Source organism: Sciurus carolinensis, unplaced genomic scaffold (assembly GCF_902686445.1).
Source record: "Sciurus carolinensis unplaced genomic scaffold, mSciCar1.2, whole genome shotgun sequence".
Taxonomy (NCBI): Eukaryota; Metazoa; Chordata; class Mammalia; order Rodentia; family Sciuridae; genus Sciurus; species Sciurus carolinensis.
Genome location: NW_025920187.1, coordinates 135806 through 159536, shown reverse-complemented (window position 1 = coordinate 159536; position 23731 = coordinate 135806). Strand labels below are relative to the sequence as shown.

Below are 23731 nucleotides of genomic sequence, written 5' to 3'. Positions count from 1 at the left end.
GATCGCTGATGTGGTAGATAGGAAAATTCACTTATTTCAGTCCTTAAATCCTGGAAAAAAGAAACCCAGTCTCATGCGTCAATCAGAAGGTAAAGAAAGACTGGACCTCAGATCCAGTTACAGTCCACTCCCATATCTAACGACCCTAATCGAGGTTCTTGTCCTTTAGAATCAGTCATCAGTGCATGTTCCTCAACATCCTTCCAGGCTATTATCACTACACTGTATCTCTCAGTTTCATGTAGAAATTCCATACTGAAAACTCTTTGTAATGCAAATAAATGGAAAAGAATGGCTTTCTTCAGGTCCCAGGTATTGCTCACTGGTGTGTATGGCAGCACTTGCTGTGGGGTTCTGCCCATGAACTCATGCCCAGATCATCATGCTCACAGTCACTGAATGAGTCCAAAATTACTGAATACCATAAAACTTGGGATTACCCGTCAAAATTTCCTTTTACCAACCGGTTAAATTGACAACAAGAAAAAGTTAATGACTCTTTGAAATTTCCTTTAAAGGCTAGTCTCCCAAAATCTCCCACAACTTCCAGTTGTGGTGACTACAGCTGAACTCCAGCCCCACAACCAGAATATTCCTCATCATGACATATGAGTTCCTGTGGTTTGAAGGGTTACCTTTTCCTTTTGATGGTCACACCATTGAACGTATAAAAGAAGTATGCACTAAGTTTGTGATAAAGGATGAAGATACAGTAATGGTGTCGTACCCTGAATCAGGTAAGGAATCAGGACAGGAAACACCCATGAGAAAGGTGAGAGCTACGTCCTTGTGCACTCAGCAGATGGATGGAATGTGCTCCACATGCCAGGGAGCCCTGCTCTGGGAGGAAGGGGCAGTGCCCCAGCCACTTCCATTCAGACAATTGCAGAGAGTGAAACAAGTGCTCAGCAGGGATCATCTTAGGTATTGCAAGAGCGTATAGGAGTGAATCCTAAGCAGATTCAGATGTTTGTGTGATGGCATGGGAGAAATGGGTGGTGAGGAGGACCAGTGAAGAACTAATGGTAAAAGAGCAGCTCAATAGAAATAAAAAGACTGAATAGGAGATCATGTGGAGAAGAAGGCTATTTTAGAGTAGGAGAATCAGAATGGGAAAAGGCTGGGAATCAAAAATGAGCAGGGAAATTGCAAGGGACTGAAAGGGCAGGCATCCTGCAACCTTGGGAGTGGAACTAGCGGCAGGAGCAGTGCAAACTGAGTGACAATGGAGGCCAAGGAATCAGAAGGTGTGGGGTGTTGGAAAGTCAAGAAGAGTGGGAACATCATAAAAGGATCTCAGCAAAGAGCTATGAGGTGGAAGCAGCCTCAAATGCATTGACAAGTGAATGCATAAACAAAATGTTGCATATTAATACAATGGAATACAATTCAGGTTTTCTTTTTCTTTTTCTTTTTTCCGGTACGGTGAATCGAACTCAGGGCCTTTCACTCTACCAGCTGAGCTATATCCCCAGCTCTAAAATTCAGCAATAACAAGGAAAAATATTCAGAACTTTCTACAACATAGATCAATCCTGAGGGCATTGTGCTAAATGATATGTTGGACACAAAAGGACAAATACTATATGATTCCATTGGTGCAAATACCTAGGGTAGTTAAGTTCATAGAAACAGAAAGCACCATGGTGGATCCAGGGACTGAAACATGGTCATAAGTTGGGAAATGCTGTTAGTAAGCACAGAGTTCCAGTTATTACAGATGAACAGGTTCTGAACATTGGCTGACAAAAACTGGAACATGATTAACACTGCTTAGCACTTCCTGATTGCACGCTTGGAATGGGTACATGATTATGTTTATGTTATGGATTTTATCACGGTTTCTTGTTCACAAGTCAGGTTGAAATGAATGAACATCACTTTTCCTTCCTTATCTAGGAACCCACTGGTTGATTGAAATTCTCTGCTTGATTCAGTCCAAAGGGGATACCAAGTGGATTCAGTCTGTGCCCATCTGGAAACGCTCACCCTGGATAGAGACAAGACAGGGTTGCAAATTCCTAAATGAGAGTGAAAGACCAAGGCTCCTGACCTCTCACCTTCCCTTCCATCTCTTCCCCAAGTCGTTATTCACTTCCAAGGCCATGGTAAGTACCTAATGTTTCTTCAATGGTTTTTGTCCTTCATGGGCCTAGATAAACCCTGTAGATCTTGCCAGGCTGTCTGCTCATGGGGTAGGTTGGGAGAGACCTGAGATTCTTAGACACTAGGTGAGGCTGATGAGGCCACAACTCAGACCACACTTGAGTGCAAGGATGTGGACCATTGCACACATTAGCTAGCCTGAATTCAGCTATAACAGGACTGGCTAAGGCCAGAGTCTTAGAAAACCACATCTTATGAGCAACCAGAATTTATAACTGCATCTACACTAGAGTATCCCTCCTTTCCTGTTCTTGAAGATGTTAGCTGATATTAATTCAATAAAAGCCTCCTGCAAGGTAGGTAGAAGCCCCCAAGTCAGAATTGCCCATATGGAGTGCAGAGTATGCATACATTGATATATGCATAAATCCTGGGACTGCTCAGGAGCCTGGCTTTCTATTCTAAACACCGCAGCCTACTGCATGTCACTCTGCTTTGTGATCAGCAGCCACTGAAGGCTGAGGATTAATCAGCATGGATCATGGATATCCAAGATCTAAGGTGTCAGAGGCTATTTGTAGAAACATGCTTTCTAAAAGTGTTTGTTGACTTCTGATTTTTTTCATATGTTTCTTTAAACATGACCAAGAAACCTAGATCAATGAACTCCTGTCTTGGAAAGTGCCTCGCAGTGAGTCTGCTCCAAAACACACAATTCCATGTCTCCTGTTGTGTTTTATTAACCTCTGCCTCATTAAACTGAGGCCTAGGAAGACATTAGACCTGGAAGAATAACACCCAGACAGTTGATGCAAACACATGTCAAATTCTGATGTTCCACTCCAGTGGTGTGTGTGATGTGTGTGTGGTGTTTGTGTGTGTGTTCGTTAACAGTAAACACTAACCTCGGGCCTGGGGAGGTATCTCATTCAGTAGAGTGCTTGCCTTGCAAGCACAAGGCCCTGGGTTCGATCCCCAGCACCCAAAAAAAAAAAAAAAACACTGGCATCTTCATGTATACATACGTACACAGTTACGAAAATATACTCCAGATCAGACTTAGACATTTCTACAGTCAGAAAGATTCCCCAGGCCCCTTCTACCAATTGGTGCCCACAAACTGAGGGAAACACACCCTGGAATACAGTTACAAATTACTTCGCTTATTCATGAATTTGTATAAATGCCTTCATGCTTTATGAAACTAATGTCTGCGAGATTCTCAAAGGTCTTCTATGTGTGAACGACCGTATATTGTTATGAATCTCAACATTCCACAATTTCTTAATCCGTTCTGCTGTTAGTGATCATTACAAGAGAACACAAAAATAATTCAACCTTGACCATTTAAAACTTTCGAACAGCTTCCTCTATTCTGTAGACTAATAACCCAGAAATAAGAAAAAAGTTATACCTCTTCTATTCCTATCAAGGAATATGAAATAGGAAGTTTATAATGTATATTTTATTAAGGAATACTATAACTGATTTGTTAAAGGAACCCACTGAAGTTCAATAGAGATTCAGTAAGAATTGCCTGGAGAAAGATCAAGATCAAGGTGAGAAATGACTGATTGAGACTGATTTTTCATTCTGTCATTTTTTCTTAACTTAAGGTGCTGTATCTCATGAGAAATCCCAAAGATGTTCTTGTATCAGGTTATTATTTTGGGACTACATCAAACCTTACTAAGAAACCAGAGTCACTGGAATGATACTTTAAATGCTGCATCCAAGGAAACGGTGAGAGTTCTGAGACATAAGATCTGCTTCCCCAGCTCGACTGGCCTTTCTCCTAATTTCCTGGTATCACTTTTCTATTCTTTTTCTGTATACTTTCCACATATGAGAGAAGACAGACAACCCTTGACTTTGTGAGTCTGACTTCTTTCAATTAGCATGTTGTTCTCCAGTTCCATTCTTTTTCCTGCAAGTGACAGAATTGAGTTCTTCTTTATGATTGAGTAAGCCATGTCATGTATATGGAGTACATTTTCTGTATCTTTCATCAGCCCGTGGATACCTAGGCTGGCTCCATAACTTAGCTGCTGTGACTGAACTGCTATAACATGGGCATGCATGCATTGCTATAGTACACTGACTTTAATTCTTTTGGATAAATACCAAGGGGTTCTATGACCAAGGCATATGGTGTTTCCATTCCTAGACTTTTGAGAAAACTCCATACTGATATCCATGCTGCTGGTACTAATTGTAAGTGTTCTTTTCCTCTCACATCCCTGACAGCATTTATTGTTATTTGTGTTCTGGATGATTCTAACTAGAGTGAGATGTAATCTCGGTGTGGTTTTAATTTGCTTTTATCTGGTTGTGAAAGATGTTGAAAATTTTTTCAGAAAATTGTTTGCCATCATATTTCTCCTTCGGAGAAATGATTGTCATTTACCCATCTATTCATTGGGATATTTAATTTTCGGTGTTAAGATTTTTGAGTATTTTATATTCTGGGTATTAATCCTGTCACAGGAGTAGCTGGCAAAGATTTTCTTCCATTCTGTAGACCCTCTCTTCTTTGTCTCATTCCCTTTGCTCTGCAGAAACTTTTTAACTTGATGCCATTTCATTTATCAATTCTTGGTTTTGTTTCCTGAACACTAGGAGTCTTATGGAGAAAGTCATTCCTGCATCTACACATTGACATAAAGGTGCTTTGTTTCCTACTGGTAGTTCCAATGTAGATGGTCTAATTCATGTTTTTTTGATCCATTTTGAGTGCATTTTTGTGCAGGAATATATTCGTTCTTCTATACACAGGTATCCAGTTTTCCAAGCACCATTTATTAGATAGGCTGTTTCCTCCAATATTTGCTTTTGGTGTCTTTGTTACGGATCAGATGAGTCTGTCTGTGAAGGTTTGTCTCTGTGTCTTCTATTCTAATCAACTGATCTATAGGTCTGGTTTGATATAAGTTCAATTTTTCTGTTACTACACCTCTTTGGTATGATTTGAGACTGGGAAGACATTGGAATGTGATACCTTCAGCATTACTCTTTGTGTGTGAGTCTGTGTGTTGGGGACTAGACCAGGGCCGAGCACATGCCAGTCAAATGCTCTGCCACTGAGCCACATGCCAGCTCTTCATTATTATTCTTACTGCTCAGATGGCTTTAGATTTTTGTGTGTCATTTCAATTTTGGGTCTCTCCTTCTATTTCTCTGAAGAATGTCAATGGTATCTGATAGGGATTGCATTGAATCTGTAGATTTCTTTCAGTAATATGTCAATTTTGATTCTGGAGATCCAAGAACAAAAGAGGGCTTTTCAACTCCTCATGCCTTCTTCAATTTCTTTCTTCAGTATTCTATAATTCTTATTGAAAGAGATTTTTCTCCACTTTAGATATATCACATCAAGGGTTTCTTGAGTATTGTTTGATATGGTACCAGGGACTGAACGCAGGAGTGCTTAACTACTCAGCCACATCACCAGCCCTTTTTTAGATGTTGCTGAGTTGCTTACGGCCTCACTAAGTTGCTCAGGCTGGTTCTCACCTCCCAATTCTCCTGCCTCACCTTCCTGAGTCCCTGGGACTGTAACCATCTGTCAACAAGCCTGGATACCTAGGATTTTTGAAGACTATTGTGAATGGAATTGTATTCCTGATTTCTTCCTCAGCAGATTCATTACTGTTATGAAGAAGAAATCTTGGGCTTTCTATGTTGGTTTTGCATCCTGCTACTTTGCTGAATATGGTAATCAGTTGTAGAAGTGTTTGGGGAGAGTTTTTGGATCTTCAAAGCATAGTATCTTATCATTTGCAAACAGTGATAATTTGGCTTCATTCCTACTTGAAATTTTTTTTGCCCTACTCCTGCCTGATTTCTAAGGCTAGAGTTTCAAGAACTCTATTGAATGGGAGCCGTGAGTCTGAACATCATTGCATTCTTCCTGATCTTAGGAGAAATGTTTACAGTTTTTCACCAATTAGCATGATATTGGCTTTGGGTTTGACACATATAGTCTTATGATGTTCAGCCAAGTTCTTCTGTCAAGAAAGATTCTTCAGATGTGGTAAGAACCCGTCATACATTTTCCAAGTTGAACCAAACTTACATCCCTAGAACGAAACCAACATATCATGATGTATAATCTTACTGCTGAATAGGATTTGCTAATATTTAATAGTTTTTCTGTGTCTGTGTTCATCAGGAATAGTGATCTGTTGTTTTCTGACTTGATATGTCTTTGATTTGGTTATCAGGATGATACTAGTTTCATAGAATGAATTCAGGAATGGTCCCGCTCTCTGTTTCATTACCTAGTTTGAGGAACATTATCAATATACCTGAATCAAACAGTCAGGTTGTGATGAGTGACAGGGACAGCCCAGCCCCTGTTTGGTAGTGTATAACCTGCACCCCTGTGCCTGACCTGCAGTGCCCTATGGATCATGGTTTGAGCACATTCGTGGCTGTATGTCCATGAGACACAGGGAGAACGTCCTGCTGCTGAGTTATGAAGAGCTGCAGAAGGGTGATAACGCTCTCATAGTCACTGCCTGCCACTACACAACTTCCGTGCTCCCTCTTGATCCTCAGTGTCTCCACTCCACATTTCCTGTCAAAGCACAGCCCTCGGAAACACTGGGAATTAATAAGCCCTGGATCTTCTTTACCCTGCTTATGCTTAACACTCACCAAGTCCAAGCCCTTTCTCCATGCCTCATCCTGGGCTCCATCTGGGAACAACTAAAGGACCCTTCCACACACTGAGGCAGGTGCCAGGGCTTATTCTCATACCTGTGGCTGTCAAGGATTTCTCTGTGCAGAACCCACGATGCTGACAGGAACCTAGTCATCACAAGGGACAGGCAGAAAGCACTAACCCCAGAATGTGTCCATCTCTCTGGCTTCTCCCCTTGACTGACAAGGTGATGAGAAGATGAGAAGTCACTCTGTGTGACTCCTCTGAGAGGTCAGGAGCTGGAGTGACAGGAAAGGTCTGCAGATGGTGCTGAGCACTGGGGTGGGTGCAGGTAGAGCTGGGCAAGCCGAAGACCTCTACCTATCTGAGCACAGGATGGTGACTGTGGATGACAGTCATTGTGCCTTTCCACATTGCAAATGGAGAGTCTGTTCAAATTTCCCAAGTAAACATCTGAGTGTGTAGATAGGACACTTACACTGATGGATATAGCACACTGAATATCTACTGATTCTAAGTTGATTTTTCTGTTGGTGCACGACCATGCCACACTGACCTGCACAAAGCTGCACAGTTCTGTGTGAGTTTACTAGGTCCAGATGTAACTGAAATCTTCAGAATTTTTATAAATATCATTCAGAATTATTAAACATTGTACGAAAACCAAAACAGTGAAAAGACCTTAAAAAACACTTGGACTGTTAGTGGTGTCTTGGGAGACGGAGCAGATGCCATATGCAAGCTGTCTGCTTCCCTGGTGAAAGGCCTCTGGTCTCCTTCCTGCAGCTACTTCATGTTCTCCTGTGTTCTCAGCATGAAGCCAGTTCTCACCAAGGAGCCCTGGATGCCATGTTCACCTACCTCAGCAGCAAGCTCCCACACTTCCCTGTAATTCTCACTACAAATCACACAACACTTTTTAAATTACTGCCACAGTTGTTTCTTATTGTTCTATGGTAACTGGGGCTCAGAGGAAAAAAATAATTATAAAGTACTGCTATTCTAAAGGGAAGGTGTAGGAGCCAAAGCAATATTTTTTCTTAAAAATATACATGTCTTGGTGGGATCTCCCAGGGATATCCATCCATAAACATGCTGCTGAGTTGAGGAAGATTTTCTGAAGTCCTATATTTTATTCAAGTGCCGGTTATGGTACACAGCATCATCTGGGGTAAGGAGGAGTCTTTGGGACTTTGTCTCCTGGCCTTATCCTGCACTCTCAGGAGTCTCTTTAGAACTCCTGACACCTGCCTCTGGGGTGTCCTAAACTCAACCACACTGGGAAGCATCCCTGATCTCATATCACTCACCCTTCTGTCCCTCTTGCTGTCCCCTTTTGCTTTCTCCCTCCTTCTGGAATCCATCTCAGCCTTTTTCCATTTGGATATATCTTCCTCTCTTCTTTCTCCCCACTTCCCTCCTAATACTCCCATTCCATTCTTCCCATGTTTGCTGTCTTTCCCTTTCACAGTCTCACTCTTGCTTGTTCACACGTTAGGACCCAAGAAGCACCATAGAGAAGATCTGTCAATTCCTGGGAAAGAAGCTAAATCCGGAAGAACTGGATTCAGTCCTCAAGAATAGCTCCTTCCACGTCATGAAAAAAACAAGATGTCTAATCTTGAATCAATGCCTGAATCTTTAACGAGTCAGCACTTCTCAATGGCAAGGAAAGGTAAATGCTCTGATTTCAGAATGCATGAGATTACGTAGAGTGCACTCTTGTCTTTACCACCAGACAGTAAGACTGAAGGTGTTTGAACATATCAACTTTAATCATTTATGTCCCTGAGGCTGCTAGTGTTGCCTTATAGAAAAAATATGTTTGCATAAAACTGGTATTGGCTGCAGGTACCTGGGGAAAGCTGATTCAGTGCTGGAGAGGAGGGTGGTTTTGGAGATGGTGGTATATGGGCAACTCCACTGCTGACTTACCATAGAGAACTGCCCTAAAGAAAGAGATACCCAAAGAAAGAGCAAACTGAGGAAGGTAGAGAGGAGGTCATTTTCTAAGTGACATTGTCAGGCCTCCTTCTTGTGAGGAAAGATGAATCACATCAACACACTTGGATTGAGGCCTATTGAGAATGTCCACTGCAAGTGATGTGAGAACTTCTTTTTCCAAAATTCCTCCAGTTCTCATGTATCTGGAATGGTGAACCATGGAATAAATTTACCAAATGCTTCAAAAGATACTCAAGAGGTCAGGATTCCTGCACATTGTGTACATGGAGCACAGAGGGATAAACCAGAGGACTGGGCTGGGGATGTCACTCACTGAGAGAGCAGAGTCTAGCAGAAGAAATCAAAGAAGATTGTCTGATAATGAAGACAACAATGAAAATAAGAGTAAGAATGAGTTTTTATAAGATAGCAATGACATGTTAGGCATTCTACTACTTTAGTGTTTACATAAATATAACATATTAGCATAGATATTTTTATATATTTATTAATTGTGCTGTTATATAAAATAATTTAAATGATACATAATATAACACTTAATCATTTAAGTGAAGGCTTTATGTTCATATCGTTAGTTTCCATTTCACACCAATATTCTCAATGGTAAAGCTTCCGGGGCTTCCTAAATTCTTATCTGTAAAAAAGGGTATGATTCTCATATTTTATTCGCTCTTTATTAATCCTGTCAACAACATTTGTTTAGTATATAGCATGTCATTCTTTGCAGCACCAAGAATGAGACAATTAATAGAAAGTGTTGACTTCCTAATATGTTAAAAACATACCATATGCACATTCCAAAAGGAAATGCCTAGAACATGCCATGTTTGATCATTGCTGTGAAGTGAACGAGGGTGGAGGTGTTCAGTCTGAACTGAGGGCCTCACTGAGTAACTGCATGGGAGCAAACACTTGAAAGAGGCAAGGAACAAGACGTGAATACGTTCAGCAGGACAGCACTCTAGGGTGAGGTCAAGACATGTAAAGAGCCTGCAGAGGGGGAGCCTGGCATGTTTAAAGCTGGGCAGTCCCAGGGGTGGCATCTGGAACAACAAGGACCCTATGCCCAGAACCACAAAAGCACCAAGGGACTTACATGCAAGAGACTGGAAGTCCTGGGAGACTCGGAACCAGAAGTGACTGGAGCCACTGGGCCTGGCAACGCATCAGTGTGGGTGTCAGGGGCAGAATAGCTTCTATCAGAGAATGGCCAAAGCAGACTAGTTGTCATCTGATCTGATCACCCCGGTCAGAAATTCAGTTAACTTGGGCTAAAGGGGTAAAACAAGAAGTGGTCAGGCTTAGTTATATTCCAGATGTTCTGATTTTATACCCAGCACTGTGGCTTATGGATTTGGTACAAGATGGTTGGGGAGAGAGGGGGAGTCAGGACACACTATAGAGGCAGGTAGAAGTGTAAAAGGGTATCCAGGCAGCAGGAGGGCTCACCATGACCCAGTGGACAGGAAGCAGGGGAGATCAACATGACCCAGTGGTCATTATACTGCTTTGACAGTGTAAGGAGAGCTCAGTCTTCAACCTGTCTCTAGATCTGATGTGTCTCTCCTTCATGTTTCCAGGCATCTGTGGGGACTGGAAGAATCACTTCACAGTGGCCCAAGATGAAGCCTTTAATAAAGTATACCAAGAGAAGATGGCAGGTTTTCCCAAAGACCTGTTCCCATGGGAATAATGTCCAAGAGATTCTGGATCTTCTATGGATGCTGATAAATGTTGTCCTGTCCTTGGATGAGTACAGAACTGGGGCGTTCTAGAATAAAACCCTTTTCTACAGGAAAAGGGAGGGAAGGACAGGATGGCATAAAGAACAAATGAAATATAAACTAATAATGGAGCAACAGGAAATCTAGCTGAGTAGAGAAGGAGAATGGGAGAGGAGAGGAGGCCCAGCAGGGAGGGGGGAGCGAGACCTGAAACGCCTTTCCCTACAGGGATGAGTGTTTCTGGATCAACTCAACTACTGTGCATAACAAATCTAACGCTCTGACACAAAATTAAAAACCTACTTCCTTAGAGTTAGGGTTAGGGAGGGGGCAAGAATGGAGGAAGGCTGTATAGCGGGAAAAGAGGGGTGGGAGGTGTGGGGGGGGAGGGAAAAAATAACAGAGTGAATCAAACATCATCACCCTATGTAAATTTATGATTACACAAATGGTTTGCCTTTACGCCATGTACAAACAGAGAAACCACATGTATCCCATTTGTTTACAATAAAATAAAATCTCAAAAAAAAAAAAAACCTACTTCCTCACTCTGGGGCCCGGAATTATACATTTTGCTTCTCTGATCACTTGCTTCTTCAAAGTGACTGGGGGAGCTCCGGATGAGGTGGGGGAAAGAGGGGGAAAAGAGGGAAAAGAGCTGGGAGAGAGGTGGGCGAGGACGCAAGCGCGGGCTCGGCAGGGTCCTGGCCGGCCAAAAGAGGCTTGCGGAAGCAGCAGCCGCCACCCACCCGCAGCTGGATTTTGAAGATTGATCCAAGGGACTGTATTAATTTCAGAAATTGATTTGAAAGACACTGACTCTACCACTTAACAGCCATGTAACCTTGGATATGGAAGAAAGCAGCAGTATTGCCATGTTGATGCCAGATACAGGGGAACAAGAAACTATACTGACGGCTGAAGGTGTCATCACTCCTTCATTAGAAATCGTGAGCAAAGAAAAGCTAAAGCAGATCCATTAATCCATGTTATCCAGAAGTTAAGCAAGATAGTGGAGCATGAAAAGTCACAAAAATGTCTTCTGATTGGGAAAAAACGCCCACATTCAAGTGCTACAGCACACTCTCTTGAAACCCAAGAACTTTGCGAGATTCCAGCAAAAGTAACCCAGTCACCTGCTGCTGATATTAGAAAAGCTGAGATGTCACAAGTAAATTTTACCCCTGACACTCTTGCCCAGATGATGGGAAGGCTATGTCTTACCAGTATAGCCTTTGTAAGTTTCTGTCATCCTCTTTTTCTGTGTTGAAAGATCATATCAAGCAGCATGGTCAGCAGAATGAAGTAATATTAATGTGCTCAGAGTGCCATATTACATCCAAAAGCCAAGAGGAACTTGAAGCTCATGTGGTAAATGACCACGAAAACAATGCCAATAGTCACATCCAATCCAAAGCCCAGCAGTGCATAAGCCCCTCCAACTCCTTATGTCCGAGAACCACTGAAAGAAATAATGAAGCCATTCCTGACATCCCAGTAAACGTGGACAGTTCACAAACTCATACTGTCCAAACTGCATCCGTGACTGAAATGGGTAGGAGGAAATGGTATGCATATGAACAGTATGGCATGTATCGATGCTTGTTTTGTAGTTAAACTTGTGGCCAGCAGAGAATGTTGAAAACACATGCTTGGAAACATGCAGGGGAAGTTGATTGCTCCTATCCAATCTTCGAAAATGAAAATGAGCCTCTTGGCTTACTGGATTCTTCAGTGTCTGCTGCACCTGGTGGGGTTGATGCAGTAGTCATTGCTATTGGAGACAGTGAACTGAGTATCCACAATGGACCATCAGTACAAGTGCAGATTTGCAGCTCTGAACCATTGTCGTCATCATCTCCTTTAGAACACAGTGCAGAAGGGGGAGTAGACCTAAGTCAGTCAGTTACCCTTGACCCTAACGAGGAAGAAATGCTAGAGGTGATCTCTGATTCAGAGGAGAATCTGATTGCTGATAGCCTACTTTCGTCAGCACAGAAAATCATCAGCAGTAGCCCAAATGAAAAAGGGCATGTTAATGTGATAGTGGAGCGTTTACCAAGTGCCGAAGAAACACTTTCACAGAAACATTTCCTTATGAATGCTGAAATTGAAGAAGGGAAAAACTTGAACCCAACAGAAGCCCAAACTGGATGTGGCGAAACTGATGACATTTATCATGCTGACAAATGTACTGTTGACATCGGGGGGTTGATCATAGGCTGGAGCAATCCAGAAAAGAAAGACAATGAGTTAATAAGTAAAGGCTTAGCTACTGATGAAAATGCCCCACCTGGCTGAAGAAGGACAAATTCTGAGTCCCTTAGACTACACTCATTAGCTGCAGAAGCCCTTGTCACTATGCCTATAAGAGCTGCAGAACTAACAAGAGCCAATCGTGGACATATGGGGATATAAACCTCTTAGATCCAGATACTGGACAAAAGCAAGTAGATAATCCACTGGCAGCATATTCAAAAATGATGTCACCACTTAAAAACTCTTCAGATGGCTTAACTAGTTTTAACCAAAGCAACTCTACCTTGGTAGCACTTCCAGAGGGTAAACAGGAATTGTCAGACGGACAAGTAAAGACCGGCATCAGCATGTCCCTACTCACTGTAATTGAAAAATTGAGAGAAAGGACAGATCAAAATGCTTCAGATGATGACATTTTGAAAGAATTGCAGGACAATGCCCAGTGCCAACCCAACAGTGATACAAGTTTATTGGGAACCAATGTGATAGAATATATCCCTAATGCTGAACGGCCCTACCGTTGCCACCTGTGTCACTATACAAGTGGTAACAAGGGTTACATCAAGCAGCATCTACGCGTTCATCGACAGAGACAGCCATATCAGTGTCCTATTTGTGAGCACATAGCTGACAACAGCAAAGATTTGGAGAGCCACATGATCAACCACTGTAAAACAAGAATATACCAGTGTAAACAGTGTGAAGAGTCCTTTCATTAAAAGAGTCAGCTGAGGAATCATGAGAGAGAACAGCACAGTCTTCCAGACACCTTGTCAGTAGCAGCTTCTAATGAGCCAAGAATTTCCAGTGATACAACTGATGGAAAATGTGTTCAGGAAGAGAGTAAGTCTTCAACCCAGAAACAGTATAGATGTGATGTGTGCAATTATACAAGTACAACATATGTCGGTGTCAGAAACCACAGACGAATTCATAACTCTGACAAGCCGTACAGATGTTCTCTCTGTGGGTACGTTTGCAGCCGTCCTCCATCTTTGAAGTCTCACATGTGGAAGCATGCAAGTGACCAAAATTACAACTACGAACAAGTAAACAAGGCCATTAATGATGCAATTTCACAAAGTGGCAGAGTTCTGGGGAAATCCTCTGGAAAAACTGTATGAAACAGCAGTGAAGAGAGAGCCGATCCTGTCATTGGAAGTTCAGAAAGTTTGGTGTCATCCTCGGAGCTGATTTCCCAGGCACCCAGTGAAGTCATAGATCCTAATGAGAATGAGAAACTGAGCCCTACCAGTAATACCTCATATAGTTTAGAAAAAAACTCCAGTCTGGCCCCTCCTGGAATGGAGTATTGCGTTTTGCTCTTCTGTTGTTGCATTTGTGGTTTTGAATCAACCAGCAAAGAAAATCTCTTGGATCATATGAAAGAACATGAGGGTGAAATTGTAAACATCATCCTAAATAAGGACCACAGCACAGCTCTAAACTCAAATTAGCTGGAATAGTTACTGTAGTTTCACCTTTGTGCTGTCAGATAACTAACCTACTAGACACAGAAAACCTAGTTGGTGTGAGAGGAAATGACAAGTGTGACTTTGGAACCAAACTTGTAATAAAATGAATTCCAAATGGATAAACAATAATATTTAAATATCTTGAGTGAGGGGAAGTGGGTTGAGGAGGAGCAAAGATGTAATCTGTATTAATCCTCTGTCACCCCTTCTTAGTGTTGAGTGTATTTATTATTAAAAGCTTATTATAGTTTAGAAATGCAAGCAAAAGTTAAGAAAGGGCTTTTCAGGAACTCTTCTAAAACTTGTTATAAAAGTGTCACAGTCTTAGGCAAAGCTTAATTTTCTTCAAGTTCTCTTTTGACATGCCAGCCCTAGAATCAACAGGTCTCTTGTGAGAAGGGCAGACAATTTCTAGAGGGGGTTTTTCAGAGTCTATAAGGAAGCAGATACAAGACTTTGAAATGATCCACTTAAATCTTTCCCTGGATTGATAGGAATTTATCATATACTTAATCTGGGATATGTTCCTTTATTCCCAAAATAGAAAGAAAAGAGACCTCTAAGCCAAATTTGAATTATAAGTAAGCATTTAAGAAGTAAATTGTCTTAAATTTACAGTGAGTTTTTGGTAGACAAAGGAGGAATGGGTGCATTCCCACCAGACTCAAATCAGATCTCAAGTTCACAGAAACAGTGACTAGTTAATTGCAGTACACATCTCACAGGTTCTTTTCAGAGTATCTGAAAGAACACACACACTTCTCCATAGTTTCATAAACTTTCTGATCCTGTCTGCTAGATGAGGATTATTGCTTGTTATATGAATGAGTCTCTTAAAGCAGCAACAGAATATGAAAAATTGCATCAGGCCTTAGCAACAGTTTGAACACTAAGATAAAAGTCACTTGGAAGATGGGGGAAGAAATACAGAGGACTCTTAAAATTAGTACTGTTGTTGAGAATTTCCTTTCTGAAGTTTATTAATTTAGTTATATTTTTAGCAGAAGAGGAATAACCAAATGTGACCAAAATATAGTAAAAATTCACGTTGTTTGTAAAAGTTTTAATTAGCAAACAGCATTTGGCAATTCTATAGGAGTTTTTTTAAGAATTGTTTGTTAGAACGTGATGTGGAAAACCAAGTAAATGTGCTTTCTCAGTAAAACTTGCCATCAAATACATGTAAGCTTCTCATTAATTACACATTTTGTATTATAATTGTTTCAGTGGGAGAAGAAAACTGGGTGTTTGTTTTTGTAGTTCCGATCACTTATTTATATATTATTTTTGTTAACTTCTGCTATAGTCAGAAGGCAAGTGCACCATGCAGTGCACCATCTTCATGGTGCTATTTCTGAATATCTGAACATTCTGAATATCCATTTCTGTCATCTAGTGTTGAGGCTGTGACTCTGATAAACTTAGAACAACAAAAGCAAGAGTTTTGTGAATGGAATACTCTTATCGGCAATGTTTTAAGAAAATTTTGTTCCCAAAGTCCAGGTATAAATAAAATGAATTAATAGTTTCAAGGTAGCATTAGGAACTATGTAAGTGGAGCCAGCCATCTTGAAACACTGTCTAATTTGATATTATTTTTCTCATTTCAATGATGATATTTAAACAAATAGTTGGCTATAACTTTGCAGCTCTTTGATTTAGGTAGCTTTAATTTATTTGTGAAAGTGAATTCATATGAAAAGACAAAATGAATTTATATATACTAAATTATATTTCCCAAATCCACTATATGTGGATTTAAATAAATGCATTTTCTCCTATTTTCAGAATTGAAACATTTATATTTAATTTTGAATTCAAATAAAACCCTTTAAAGATTTCCATTTCATCACTGTTATTGTTGCCACTCTGGGTACATTAGTTTTTCATTTCTAATGACCAAGACTCAATGTTTCTTTATAAATATCTGTTAATCTGAAAAGTAACAATCTTACAAGAATTTTCCTTAGCTTTACTTTTCTATAATCCTTTGGAAAATACTAATAACCAAAAAAAAAAAAATCCCCAAAATTTCAAGTGTTACTTTTTAAATTGTCTTTCTTAATTTTCTTAAACCACTTCCATTTGAAATCATGAACTTAAAACTTCCCTACCCCTTGGGGAAAAATTAACCTAGAAGTTCAACCCCCTTAAACTTTCACCTGATTCTGGCTTTAAATTATCCATAAAAACTTTCTCCAGACCTATAGTAGAAAATATGTACCAAGGATATTTTTAAATCTTCCCATTATTATTTTGTGGCAAACCTTAGATCTGTTTCTGCCAAGAACAATTGAGTTTTCTAAAAGGAATAACGAAGATTAAATATGCAATTATAATTGTAGAAAAGAGTTAATAAAATAAGCAATAGGGAATCCCTCTGTAGGAATAATTATTTATTACCTACTAGACCTTTTGTCATGTAGAGCTCATACTTTTTGTTTTCTGCTCTGAACACTTAGTTACAGTTCTAAGAATTGAAAGTGCAAATAGTTCTTAAAAGAAACTCACTGGATTCAGCAAAAGTGAGAAGCAGGAGATGATGCATTCTGGTCATTATAAATAATACTTTTCAAGGCTCTGTTTTCTCCCTTTCTTTAACAATCCAGACTGTGGTTGGTGTCCAGTACTGTGCTTATGTTCCTCTTGATCTGTAGACTAAGTTCCGTGGCCAGGCAGTGCATATGTGACACTGACTGAAGCCTTTGTTTCAGATCTTTCTTCTTCTTCAGGGTAGTCGTTGGTGGCTTCATAATGACTTTCTGTTTCGTTCCTCACAAAGCAAATGGTGGGCATCTATGTTTACATTGTACTTCCTGTAGCGTACTTGGCTTGGCAAAGACAAGCAGGCTTCTCTATAAGACTGATATTTTTAGTTTTCATACACACTTATTTAATCTTTTGTTATTGTACAGCAAGGTGCTCTAAGTAATATTCTATAAAATATATTTAATAGAAATTTGAGTTTGATATTCATGGACATGAATACGTGTATTTTTTTTTTAAGAAATAAGTATTGTGTAACACTATGACATTGCTTCTATAGCCAAAGTATAAAAGTTTCTGGAAAACTGACATGTAAAGACTACAGTTAATTCTGACACTGTATCTTATTAAAATAGGATGATTTGCTTTTGGAAAATTATCCTGCACATTGAGCTGCATGCCTTAAAGCCGAAACTCTAGGATTGTGTTCATGGTAGAACAGTTTATCTGTTCAGAACAGTGAAGCAAGGTCTATAGCGCTTCTTTAACTACCTTTGGAAATATTGTACAATGTTAGAATAATTTATTTTGCTTTACAGGAGTTTGTCATGTATTGACTTTAATATTGTATTTTGGTAATAAATTTTGTGTTAAAAACAAAAAAAAAAGTGACTGGGATTTCTCTATTCAATTCATCACTTTCTAGCTTTTGAAAGTACTTGGTAGTCTTTCAAACGCATAGAAGGTCAGACACAGAATATGAATATCACGCACAATTGTGTCTAATTTTTAAAACAAGAAAAGACAGTAGAAGAAGCTAAGGTTCCTTTTCTATGACTTCTATCTCCAGAATCGATGATGATGATGATCCGGATGAGTCTAATTTCCAACCTAGTTTTGTTTTCATTCCTAGTGGTTTAAACACCATAAATAACAAGTGCTGGGTATGGAACTTTCATAAGGTACCTAAATGATGAGTGTTAAGATACATTCACAGACTTACTATTCAGCATTTAACCTAGGTTTTATCTGAGCTGATGTGCATAGAGTACTTCAGAACTGAATTGAGGCTTGACACACTGTAGAGTTACTCATTCTCCTGTAAATGTCACTGGTTCCCCTCACCAATTTCCCCATATTTCCTTGGGCAAGTAGAAAAAACCAAGGTCCTAGTTTTCCTCTGGTGAACATTTAGAACAGAACTTGACTGTTCACTTTTAGTCTCTTGTAGGTGTAACAAAATGTTTCTCCAATCATCTTTGAATGAAGGTACAAGCCAAATCAACTCCTTTACCACTGCTCACTTTGAGACGACTGTGGAATTCATAAATTTGGAGGTCAAGCAGCTGAGCTACAAAGCATTGTTCTCCTACTACCTTGCTGTAGAAAACACCTCCCATGAGGGTATGATGATAACAGTTGCTTAGGATTCTTTCCTGGTGAGGGGAGTAACAGGGATTGAACTCGGGATCCTTGACCACTAAACCACAAATGGAGCTCTATTTTGTATTTTATTAGGGACAAGGTTTCAGAGAGTCCTTAGCATGTCACTTTTACAAAGATTGGTTTTAAACAAGCAATCCTCCTGCCTCAGCCTCCTGAGCCCATGGGATTACAGGCATGTGCCACCACACCTGGCTCAGTTGCTTAGGAATCTTTAAAGCATTTGTAGATCATTTGGAAAAAGCCCTGACTCTTCACTTGCAGCAGCAGATGTCCAATGGGTCACTGAAAACAGAAACAAGAAACATACCTCTCTGCCCTCTTGTCGTATATCTCTTCTCTGTTAGTGTAAAACTTTGGGCCAGGTTTTTGCTCAACTCAGCAGGTAAACATACTCATCATTCTCAAGTGGCTCCTCTGGACTCAAATACAGGTTGATTTGACCTCAGCTGACCTAACTTGCCTCCTCCCATGAAGGCTGCATACAGCAACAGAAAGTTAACCAAGACTCTGTCCCATCCAGGCCTCGGGAGTGGCTCCTAAAGTCTCATTCCTGCCCACTCCCCTACCTGCCCCTTCTTTACTCCCCCTGTGGTCCTTTAGGATGCAGGTTCCCTATCATGGCTTTCCTGCTGAGAGCCTACTATCTTCTTGGTCTTGATAGCTATTCAAATTCACCCCTCTCCTTCCCTATCAGCTTGGCCTCAAAATCTTGGCCTTTTTCAGTGGGAAACAAATGGATTCCATTATGACAATTCTGTTGTCAATTAGACATGACATTCCTTCTTTAAGAGTTTTCTAATGTTCTTAATTATTACTGGCCTTTGTGTCCTTGTATTTGTCTTGTACCTGTGTTGCTCAGGATGTGAGCACAGGTTCTCAGGGCAGTGCTCTCTGTTAATTCAGGCTCCTCTTAGAATTGCTGATGGTATGCAGGATCCCAATATGAACATCTAAGAGATGGCACCATGCGGAAAGCCTTGTTTGATGCAATTTACCTGCAGCGTCTAACATGGTGGTTATCGTAGATTTTAGCTAAAATTAAACAAACAGTAAATTGTTTTTCTTGGTGAGATAGACAGGTCAGAACTTTGACCTGCCTATAAAACAAATATTGACCCATGAATTCAAGTACTATCATCTCTCTCCCTCTCTCTCTCTCTCTTTCTCTCTCTCTTTCTCTCTCTCTCTCTCTCTCTCTCTCTCTCTCTCTCTCTCCTCTCTCTCTCTCTCTCTCTCCTTTCCCTTTTCCCACTCTCTGGCATTACCTATCCCCAACCTGAATCATTTACACCTCAATATTGAGAAAACCATCAAACATTATCCCAATTTTCTCAAACTCTGACCCTTTCACAAAAGAATACTATTCAGAAACCTATAAACCTAGAGTGAGAAACAGGAAAAAACAATGAAAATCATCAAAAATGAAGATGAAAATCAAAGGAGCACCATCAACTTCACAATCACCAAATTCAAGGAGCATTACAAACATAATGGGGGAAGGAAAGATGAACAAACTTGAAAACACAAAGGTCATTTCAGAAAATGGTTAAATACAGAAGACTGGCAAAGAAGATCAGACACAGAATAAGTGCAGGTTACAGGCAAGGAACCAATATTTGTAATCAAGAGAACATTCATAAAACTAGAAGTGTCTTAAGCTGACATATCTATAGGGCAAACCAGTAGGTGGAAACATTTACTCCGAGTAGACAATGCCAATTAGTGTCCATGTAAACGATGTAGCTTGAAGCAGCCTGATTACTTCAAGCTTCCACAAAGGGCCATATTGTTAAAAAAAAAAAAAAAAAAAAAAAAAAAAAAAAAAAACCACCTTACTTCTAACTTCTAACTAATCCAAAGTACGAGGCATCATTGTCAATCACAGTGTGCCACAGAAAACCAGGACATGTTCCTCCAAGTTATGAACCTGTGCCATGACCCAGCTCCCTCCATCACTACTCCCTACCTTCCCTGGTCTCTGCTAAGCACTATTCTGATGTTCTGCTGTTCTGATATTGATTTTTCTAAGTTCCTTACAGGTGTACTACTGGTTTTCCATTAGCTGGCATATGTCACTTATAATGTCCTGTAGGTCCATCCATGCTGCATAAAGAGTAGGATCGCATTTCTTTCACACTCAACAGATGACATGGCTTACATCTGCCACCTTCTTTTTGTCCATTCATCAGATAACAGACTTTAGCTACTGGAAAATTTTATCACTCTAGTGGGAGATGACACAGCACCAACACTCAGGGGCAGTAAGTGTGAGGGAAATGCTATAAAACTATTCATATAAGTATGTGTACCAACAATTTTACAACCAATGAACTGTCCATTGAATATAAGGGACTCACACAAAAGTGCACACAATCAACAACTCGGTAGTTGTTCTCACCTGCTATTCCAGAGGAATCCAATAGGCATCAGCACTGCTCACTCTCCATACATGAAACACAATTCTACCTCAATGGACACCAAGGCCCATGAATTTGCAGTGTGTTAGTTAATGAATGCAGTAAATTCTGTCCACACAGGTAAAATGGCATGGTGACTTAGGTCATGCCACAAGCAGATGACTTGAAATTTGAATCCCCACCTCATACTTTACCAACAGTGAGAACTTAGAAAGTTTACTTAACTTCTTAGGGCATACTTTTGTGAATGCTAAACTGGTTGAATACCTTTTTATACTATATGGAGCTTTGGGGTTTTGTTTTAAAGTAGAATCATCATTCTAATATAGCCATTTTATTGTTATAAATTCTAGTACTAGAAACAGGAGAAGCAACTGTGACTAAACAAAATTCCTCAGCACACACTGTGTGCTACGTATTGTTTTACTTGCTTGCCACATATTATCATGTACAGTGCAGCAAATTCATGAGTAAGGTGCTATTGTTACCTGCATTTTTATAAAAGGAAAGTGGGTCAGAAAGCAGTGTAGACCACACAGTAAATGTAAAAGACAACATGTGAATCCAGAGAGGCTGACAACAGAGACAGCATTTGTAAAATTAATCTTTGCCTATGATAATAATTTTACTCATTGACAGAAATGACAATCAATTTCTCTTTTGTTCAAACAGTCACAGGGTTTTCCATCAAACTACCCATGTTCTAAACATGACACATGTATTTCATTTATGTTTTCCATGACCAGTGTCTAAGTCATTCCACCCCAGGAAACATAAAGACATTGGTAACAGTTATGCAACCAGCCAACAAACAAAGCTTTCCCAGTATGATCCACGTACCAGAGATGATTAACTGGACATTTCAGGCATAGTTGCCAGCAAGGCCTAAACTTTGCTCTCCAGTCTTCAGACCCACAAGTACAAATTGGCCCCTCTGACTGCTGAAGTGGATTTGCTAAAATGTGACAATTGGAGGAGGAGGAAGAGAGAACTACCTGCCATCCTTCAGGAATATTTTGGCAGACAGAGCCAAAACGTCAATGACCCGAAATCAAATTGTGCTTGGACAGTTTCAGGAATGGCAGGAAGGCTGCCTGATTGGAATGGGAGTGGTTTGCTACTCAGCTCTAGAGATGCTTTGACTCTCTCCCAAAATATGGAGTACAATGTGCTTGGGACTCACTCCATGGTCGACCTCTTGCCTAGATCACAGGAGATCACAAGTCAATCCCCACAAATGTAACAAAAATCTTTCTGAGCTGTGCATCTGTGAAACAAAGGTATTTAACAACCCCTGTCACAGATACAGAGTGAGTCATTAGCTAACATGCCCACTAAAACAAAGGAAATTCCAGGATTGGAAAGTTAGTCTACCCGATGATAAAGCTCACATATTCTCCTTGGATTGAAAGACACATTGCAGAAGTTCTCAATGGAAACTGCCAAATATATCTTCCCTTTTTAGAGAGAAAAATTGACCCACGGCCACCGCTCGCTTCTGCCCGGAGGAGAGCACCTGTCCACACAGGTCCTCCTGGCTCCTCAGGCCAGCCTCCATCTTGGAACACTGCAGTGGCCTCCATAGCCCCCTCCACATGGTAGCCTCCACCTTAGGAAAACAAACAGACAGGGCCTGGAGGCAACTGCCTGAGGAAACAACATCTGCCAGAGAGTTGCTATCCAAACAGGTTCCCCTAGACACCAGAGGGCTCAGCTAAACAGCCCTATTTCTGAACATTTGCCTCCATCCTAGGTCACCTCCACTGCCCTCTTGGTTCACCTCTGTGTTTCCTCTACATCTTCCATCCTGGACAACAGCCAGGGGTGAAAGCCCAACACCAAAGCACCTACAGGTTTGATGCTGCTGCTGCCAACTAACACCATGGTGCTTCCATCTAGGGACAACAGCCAGGATCTGAAAGTCCACTTCTGAGTCCCCACAAGGTGTACACACTATTAGAAACCTACTGTTTACATCGTAGGTAATAATTGAACACATAGTTTCTGTTTGTTGCAATAAAACTATAAACATCTTGATAGGGACTAATTGATTTAAAGCTGCTTATTTTTCACATTGGGTGCCCTTCATATTGATCTCCCCATTAAAGGTGTGGTATTGGAAACCTGCACGGACACTATAAATCTATAGGGTTTAAAATGTAATACTTCAAATCTGCACTGCTAGAGGGGAAGACACAAGTACATAATGAAAAAACGAGGGAAGAAAGCACCCCAAACAAACCAAGACAATACAATAAAGAACTCATTGACAGCACAGTAGAAGAAATATCAGAGAAGGAGTTCAGAAAGTACATGATTGAAATGATCTGCAAAGTAAAGGATGATATACGACAGCAATGCGGGAAGCAAATATTATTTCAATACAGGGATAGAGATTCTGAAAACAATCAGAAATCCTTGAAATGAAAAAACAATAAACCAAATTAAAAACTCAATAGAAATTTCAACCAATAGACTAGATCACTTGGAAGACAGAACCTCAGACAATAAAGACAAAATATATAATCTTAAAAATAAACTTGACCACACAGTGAAGATGCTAAGGAACCATGAACAGAACCTCCAAGAACTATGGGATAAGATGAAATCACCAAATTTAAGAATTATCAGGGTAGAGGAAGGTGCAGAGACAAAAACCAAAGGAATGAACAGTCTTTTCAATGAAATAATGTCAGAAAATTATCCCAATCTGACGAATGAAATGGAAAATCAAATCCAAGAGGCTTATAGGACAACAAATGTACAAAATTACCACAGACCAAACCAAGGCACATTATAATGAAAATGCCTGGCATACAAAATAAAGATAGAATTTTAAAGGCTGCAAAGGAAAAGTGTCATACATCATATCAGGGGATTAAATGCTACTCTTATTTCAGCCAGAGTCATACTCATGTCCCAATTGGTGGTCATTCTCCCCAGGATGCACACAGCAGCTGAGCCACA

At 40.3% G+C, this 23731-nt stretch overlaps 2 pseudogenes; both read left to right on the top strand.

Moving 5' to 3' along the window:
• Positions 1–601: 601 nt before the first annotated feature.
• On the top strand, positions 602–10477 carry LOC124974878 (3-beta-hydroxysteroid sulfotransferase-like; annotated as a pseudogene).
• An 835-nt stretch (positions 10478–11312) lies between these two features.
• Positions 11313–16214, top strand: LOC124974874 (zinc finger protein 507-like; annotated as a pseudogene).
• Positions 16215–23731: the final 7517 nt, after the last annotated feature.